Source organism: Oryctolagus cuniculus, chromosome 3 (genome assembly GCF_051225735.1).
Source record: "Oryctolagus cuniculus isolate XC-2025 breed Fujian yellow rabbit chromosome 3, ASM5122573v1, whole genome shotgun sequence".
Lineage (NCBI taxonomy): Eukaryota > Metazoa > Chordata > Mammalia > Lagomorpha > Leporidae > Oryctolagus > Oryctolagus cuniculus.
The window spans coordinates 90,848,308-90,855,804 of record NC_142869.1 but is presented as its reverse complement, the minus strand read 5'-3'; the positions used below and the strand labels follow the sequence as shown (position 1 = coordinate 90,855,804).

Here is a 7,497-nt window from a genome sequence, read left to right as displayed (position 1 = left end):
TGATTCCAGAAACAAGGACAAAAATGAAAAGAATTGTGAAGAGCCTGTGAAAATATAAATACTTATAAAGATAAACAAGAAAAGAGTTAAATATGAGAAAACTGATATTGACTGTACAAAACAGTGATATCTTTGCAGGGTTTAAACTATAAGTAAAATCATTGCAAAAATTCATGACAGTAATTATTCAAAAGAAAAGAGATGAAATAGCATTAAAATGTTCAAATTTGTAAAATTATCAGGAAAGTGGTAAAAGTGAATTGAAGTCCAGTGTCAGTAGACTTTGGAGAAATACCCCTAAAGTGAAACACTGAGATCAAAGCAACAAACAAGGGACTGACATTGTGCTGTAGCAGGTTAAGCTGCTACCTACAATGCTGGTATCCCATATGGGCACCAATTCAATATCCAGCTGCTTTACTTCCAATCCAGCTCCCTGCTAACTTGACTTGGAAAGCATCAGAAGTTCTTGAGTCCCTGAACCTATGTGGGAGACCCAGATGGAGTTCCAGGATCCTCTCTTCAGCCTGACCCATCTGGGGCCATTGCTACCATTAGGGGAGTAGAAGATAAAGGATCTCTCTCGATCTCTCTCTCTCTCTCTCTCTTGCGTTCTCTCTCTCTCTCTCTCCCTCCATCTTTTCCTCCCTCCCCCCTCCCTGTTTGTGTGTGTATGTCTGTGTAATTCTGCCTTTCTCATAAATAATTTTTAAAATAAGTAACAAAGTAAAAAACAAGCAATAGAAACTGTCTCAAAAGAAAGACAGTATCCAAGATGGCTGAATAAGGAGAAGTCACACTGACCTCAGGAACAGAAAGATACCACAAAAACAAAGGAAGGACCCTGTGCCAGGGGACTCATTAAGAGAAATTTTCAGTGCAGAAAGGACAAACCAGAACAGAGATTCCATGGAGCGGGGAGAAGAGAGGACAGCTATGCAGCTGTGAGCATGTGCCACCAGCAACTCTAGCACTTTCATGGCTGGTACACAGCTGGAAAGCACTTCCTTCCAAGGGCAAGGTGAGAAGAGGCTGTTGAGATCCCCACCTCTGGTGGCTTTGGCTGAGGGAGAATTCTATGATCCTCACTGCCTTTGAGTCCAGCCTGGGTAGCTGGTAGGGCACTGAGCTACTATTTTGCTCAATGAATACAGTTCACATTGCTTCCCTTTCCTTACCCCCACTAAAGCTCTGGACTCAATTTGCTGAGACTGAGCTGCAGCTAATCCCTGTCCTGACCCAGGAAATCGCAGGCAACTTATGTCAGGGATGGAGTAGCACACTGTGTGGGTAGCAACCCCCTGTACCCTATGACTGAGAGTTCTGGGCATAGGCCAGAGTTGAGAGGCACATGGGTTGAGACTTGGTTCCTATGCATTTACATGATCTGACTGCAGAAACGCAAAGTCCCCTGAGCACTGCGGACAAATCTCATACAGGGATTGGGGGACATACTACGGAATGAGTGTTCTGTATGGTGCACATGCCTGGGTGGTGAGGTGCACTGGTACCATGAGCTCACTCTAGAGTGAAAAAGCTGTCTCATCTTAGCACAAAGGCTGACTGTGAACACAATAGCCAGCTTCAATGTCCTCTTCCCCTGCTAACTATAGCCAGGGGTGCTACATCACTACCAACTTGGGTGTCACTCTAGACTCTTGGCCCACCCACAAATGGTGATCAGAGCTCCCTGGGCCCATGCAGCACATACCCTGAAGTCCAATATAAGTCTCAAGTATTCCACTAAGCCATGAGGCACATTTCCAAGAATAAGCCTTCAATTAAAAAAAAAATTATTTCCCAGAGGAGATAGCAACAAATGATCTCCAGAAGCATCAAAATCAACGAAGAAACTTAAACAAACAAGGCAATATGTCTCCCCAAAAGCAACATTGTAATATGATAATACTCAACTGTGAAGAAGAGATTGACAAAATGCCTGAAAAAGAATTCAAGGAAGCAGGAGTGAGTGGAGGGGTTTAAGTCCAGATCCGAAGCTACCTCCTCCTCCTTGGCCCAGAACCTCCCTGAAGCCAGGGGTGCCATGACCTTAGAAGTGTTCCCACCTCCTGGGATCCCCCCTTGCCTCCTGTGTCTGTGTTCCTGCTAGGAACTTGTGATCGGAGCTACGGGAATACAACTGAGTGTAGTCTTAGGGAAGAGTTAGGGAGAAAGCAGCAGAGAAAACTCTCCCCAAATTGGAGGAATACAGCAGACCTACATGGAGGGTGGGGATGTGTACAACTTAGGACCCCTGCAGCTGGTAGCCTCTGCACCAGTGTTGGAGACTGGGGTAAAACTAGACTGTAGCAGCCCAAGCCACTGGCAAAAAAGATGCAGGAAGAGCCTAGAGGGGATCCGGTTTGAAGCCCTGTGTGGGATAGTGTACCTGCCAAACTAGAGGAGAAAAAACAAAGGGGGAAGGGATGTTTCTTCTTTCCCCAATCATCCTGCAAAGACATGCTGTAACATCCTGACAGGGAGCAGGTGCCATTTTGGACAAATATAACAGCTGCCCCAGATCATGTCAGCATCCAGCAACCAGCCAAGCAGAGACTCCTGATGTTGTGGGGAGAACAGACAGGGGGCTAGGTGCTCATGACAGTGGGATGCTTGGGTGGCAGGACTGTGAAAACACTGAAGCTGCATGGGAGGACTCAGAGTATACCTGGGACAAAGGGCAGTCACTGTGGGAGACTCCATGCCATCAGGGCTCCTTGATCACATGGTGAGGGACGTCGCTGGCGAATCTCAGCTTACACTGAGGACTGCATAGATCCTTTGTGTGGTCCTTCTGGCAGAGCGGACACACAATATACTCACTGGAGATAGTGCCCAGGCACTGGTCTCCTTCAATGAAAGGAGCTCAGCTGAGTCTACTCCAACAGACAAGAAGAAACATCCCCTCTGATTTAAAAAGAAAAAAAGGAGACATGCCCTTCACCCTGGAGCACTGAACAAAGCTCCCTGGCCAAATACACTACATGCCTCTAGGTATTCCTTGTAAGCAGAAGCTCCACTATTTCACTCAGACATAGTACAAATATAAAAAAAATGAAAAAAAAAACAAGAAGAAACCAATGAGTATCTCCACAAACGGTGAATAACAAACACACCAATTCATGAAACAAGAATAAGGAAGAGAACATGACATCAACCAAAGAACACAACACTTCCATACTAGAATGTGAAGATGATGAGACTGAAGAAATGCCAGAAATGGAATTCAAAAAATTGATCATAGGATTACTTAGAAGTAATCAGAAGCAAATCCACAAATTAAAGAAATCCATACATGACATGAATAAAAATTTCTCCCATGAAACTGAGATCTCTTAAAGAGAAATCAAAATGAAATGAAGAATTCACTAGAACAAATAAAAAATACAGTGGAAAGCCTTAACAACAGAATCAGTGAAGCAGAAGAAAGAATATTGGACATAGAAGACAAAGCATAGGAAATTATAGTCAGACCAAACGCAAGAATAAGAAATTAGAAAACTGAAAAACACTGTTGGGAATCTACAGGATACTACCAAATGACCCAACATCAGGATCTAGGAGTTCCTGAAGACGTGGAAAGAGAGAAAGGATTAGAAGGCCTTTTTAGTGAAATAATAACAGAAAATTTCCCCAATTTGGAAAAAGAAAGGGACATCCAAATACAGGAAGCACAAAGAAATCTTAATAGACAAGACCAGAAAAGATGTTCACCAGGACACATTGTAATCAAACTCACCACAGTTAAACATTAAAAAAAAAAGATTCTGAAATGTTCATGAGAGGGGCTGGTGCCATGGCTCACTTGGTTAATCCTCCACCTGCAGCACTGGTATCCCATATGGGCACCGGGTTCTAGTCATGGTTGCTCCTCTTTCAGTCCAGCTCTCCGCTGTGGCCCAGGAAGGCAGTGGAGGATGGCCCAAGTGCTTGGGACCCTGCACCTGCATGGGAGACCAGGAAGAAGCACCTGGCTCCTGGCTTTGGATTGGCTCAGTGCGCTGGCCATAGCGGCCATTTGAGGGGTGAACCATTGGAAGGAAGAAAAAAAAAATCTTTCTCTCTGTCTCTCTCACTGTGTAACTCTGCCTGTCAAATAATAAAAAATAGATTATCTTTAAAAAAATAAAAATATAAAATAAAAAAATAAAATGTGCATGAGAGAAACACCAGATTACTTTCAGAGAATCTCCAATTAGAATCACAGCAAATGTCGCATCAGAAACCCTACAGGCTTGGAGAGAATGGAGAGATATATCCCATGTCATAAGAGAAAAGAAATGTCAACTCAGAATACTATACCATGCAAAGCTCTCATTTATGAACAAAGGTGAAATAAAGACATTCCATGTCAAACAGAAACTGAAAGAATTTGTCATCATCTGTCCAGTCCTGCAGAAGATGCTTAAAGGTGTGCTGCTCACAGAAACACAAAAACGTGGTCTCAATGTGGAATAAGGTAAAGGAAGAAAAGCTCCTAGTGAAAGTACAAAGGAAATCCAAAGTAAAAAATAGAAATATTTATGCAAAATGCATTCAATAATCACCCTTGAAGAAAATGGCCTCAAATCTCCAGTTCAAATACACAGACTGGCTGAATGGATTCAAAAACAAAACCCATCTATTTGCTGCATAAAAGAAACACATCTCACCAAAAAAAGAAACACACAGACTGAAAGTGAAAGGATAGAAAAAGATATTCCATGCTAACAGAAAACAGAAAAGAGCTGGTGTGGCCATCCTAATATCAGACAAAATAGACTTTAACACAAAAACTGTTAAAAGAGACAAAGAAGGAAACTATGTAATGATTAAGGGATAAATTCAACAGGAAGATGTAACTATTATAAACATATATGCACCTAATTACAGGATACCTGGCATTTAAAAGAAATGTTAAGGGATCCAAATGGAGACAAATTCCACTACAATAGAAATTAGGGATTTCAATAACCCACTTTCAGCAGTGGACAGATCAACCAAAAAGAAAATCAGCAAAGAAACAGCAGAGTTAATCAACACTTTAAAACAAATGAAACTGGCCCGCTGCCGCCCCTGCCCTGTATGGCCGCTGTACCCCTGCGCGGACGCTGCCGATCGCAGCAGCAGCAGCAGCCGTCGCCGCCATGGTTGATGAGGTTAGGCCGAGGCTGAGGAGGCCACCAAGATGTCGCAGTCCAAGTCCCGGAAGATCGCAATCCTGGGCTACCAGTCTATGGGGAAATCCTCATTGACGATTCAGTTTGTTGAAGGTCAATTTGTTGACTCCTATGATCCAACCATAGAAAACACTTTCACAAAGTTGATCACAGTAAATGGACAAGAATATCATCTTCAACTTGTAGACACAGCTGGGCAAGAAGAATATTCCATCTTTCCTCAGACATACTCCATAGATATTAATGGTTATATTATTGTGTATTCTGTTACATCAATCAAAAGTTTTGAAGTGATTAAAGTTATCCCTGGCAAATTGTTGGACATGGTGGAGAAAGTGCAAATACCTATTATGCTGGTTGGGAATAAGAAAGACCTGCATATGGAAAGGGTGATCAGTTATGAAGAAGGGAAAGCTTTGGCAGAATCTTGGAACACAGCTTTTTTGGAATCTTCTGCTAAAGAAAATCAGACTGCTGTTGATGTTTTCAGAAGGATAATTTTGGAGGCAGAAAAAATTGATGGGGCAGCTCACAAGAAAGTCTTCGTGCTCGGTGATGTGATGCCACTGCAAACCCGAGGACACTGGGAATCCATTCTACCTGAAGAAGCAAACTGCCCGTCATCCTTTAAGATAAACTCTGCTTCTTTTTCTTCTGTTAACCTGAGAGAGATCATTTGGGTCAGAGCTTGCCCTCCTTTCAGATTATGTTAAACTCTGACTCTGTCCAAATGAGTTTACTTCCATTTTCAAATTTTAAGCAATCATATTTTCAATTTATATATTGTATTTCTTAATAATATTATGACCAAGAATTTTATCGGCATTAATTTTTCAGTGTAGTTTGTTGTTTAAAATAATGTATTCATCAAAATGATACATATTGTTACACTACTAACTAGGCTTCAATATATCAGTGCTTATTTCATTGTGTTAAATGTATACTTGTAAATAAAATAGCTGCAAACCTTAAAAAAAAAAAACAAATAAAACTAACATATATCTACATAACTTTACATCCTACAGTTGCAGGATACACATTCTTCTCATCAGTGCATGGAACCTTCTCTAGGATTGACCACATGCTAGGCCATAAAGCAAGTCTCAGCAAATCCAAAAAAATCAAAATCATACCATGCATCTTCTCAGACCACAATGGAATGAAGTCGGAAATCAGCAACTCAAGAATCTCTAGAACATATGCAAACACATGGAAACTGAACAACATGCTCCTGAATGAAGAGTGGGTCAAAGAAAAAAACAAAAGAGAAATCAAAAAATGTCTAGAAACAAATGAAGATGACAATACAACACATCAAAACTTATGGGATACAGCAAAAGCAGTGTTAAGAGCAAAGTTTGTATCATTTGGTGTCTACATTAAGAAATTGGAAAGGCACCAAATAAATGAGATATCAATGCATCTCAAGGATCTAGAAAAGCAACAGCAAACCAGATTCAAAACTAGCAGGAGAAAAGAAATAATTAAAATTAGAAAAGAAGGGGCTGGCACTGTGGCGTAGAAGGTAAAGCCACTGCCACATCCCATAGGGGCTCTGGTTCAAGTCCTAACTGCTCCACTTATGATCCAGCTCCCTGCTGTGGCCTGAGAAAGCAGAAGATGGCCCAAGCCCTTGGGTCCCTGCACCCACAAGGGAGACCTGGAAGAAGCTCCTGGCTCCTGGCTCAGAGCAGCACAGCTCCGGCCATTATGGCCAATCAGGAAGGAACCAGTGGATAGAAGACCTCTCTCTCCCTCTCTCTCTCTCTCTCTCTCTCTCTACCTCCCTCCCTCTATCTCTGCCTCTTCTTCTCTCCCCGTGTAACCCTGACTTTCAAGTAAATAAATAAATCTTTAAAAAACTAGAGAAGAAATCAACAAAATTGAAACCAAAAATCAATACAAAAGATCAGCAAAACAAAACAAAGAGTTGGCGTTTTGAAAAAATGAACAAAACTGACACACTAACCAAACTAACAAACTAACCAAACTAACCAAAAAAAGGAGAGAGAATATCCAAATAAATAAAATTAGAGATGAAAAAGGAAAAGTAACAACAGACACTACAGAAATAAAAAACTCATCAGAAATGACTACAAAGAGCTGTATGCCAACAAACTGGGAAACCTAGAAAAAATGGACAGATTTCAGGACACATACAACATACCTAAATTGAGCCATGAAGACATAGAAAATCTAAACACACACATACCAAGACAGAAATTGAATCAGTAATAAAGACTCTCTCAACAAAGAAAACCCCAGGACCAGATGGTTTCGCTGCTGAATTCTACCAGAAATTAAGAGAAGAACTAACTCCATGTCTTCTCAAGTTATT

General features: G+C 41.4%; 1 pseudogene; it reads left to right on the top strand.

Moving 5' to 3' along the window:
- Positions 1-5,148: 5,148 nt before the first annotated feature.
- Positions 5,149-5,735, top strand: LOC100339388 (GTP-binding protein Rheb pseudogene; annotated as a pseudogene).
- Positions 5,736-7,497: the final 1,762 nt, after the last annotated feature.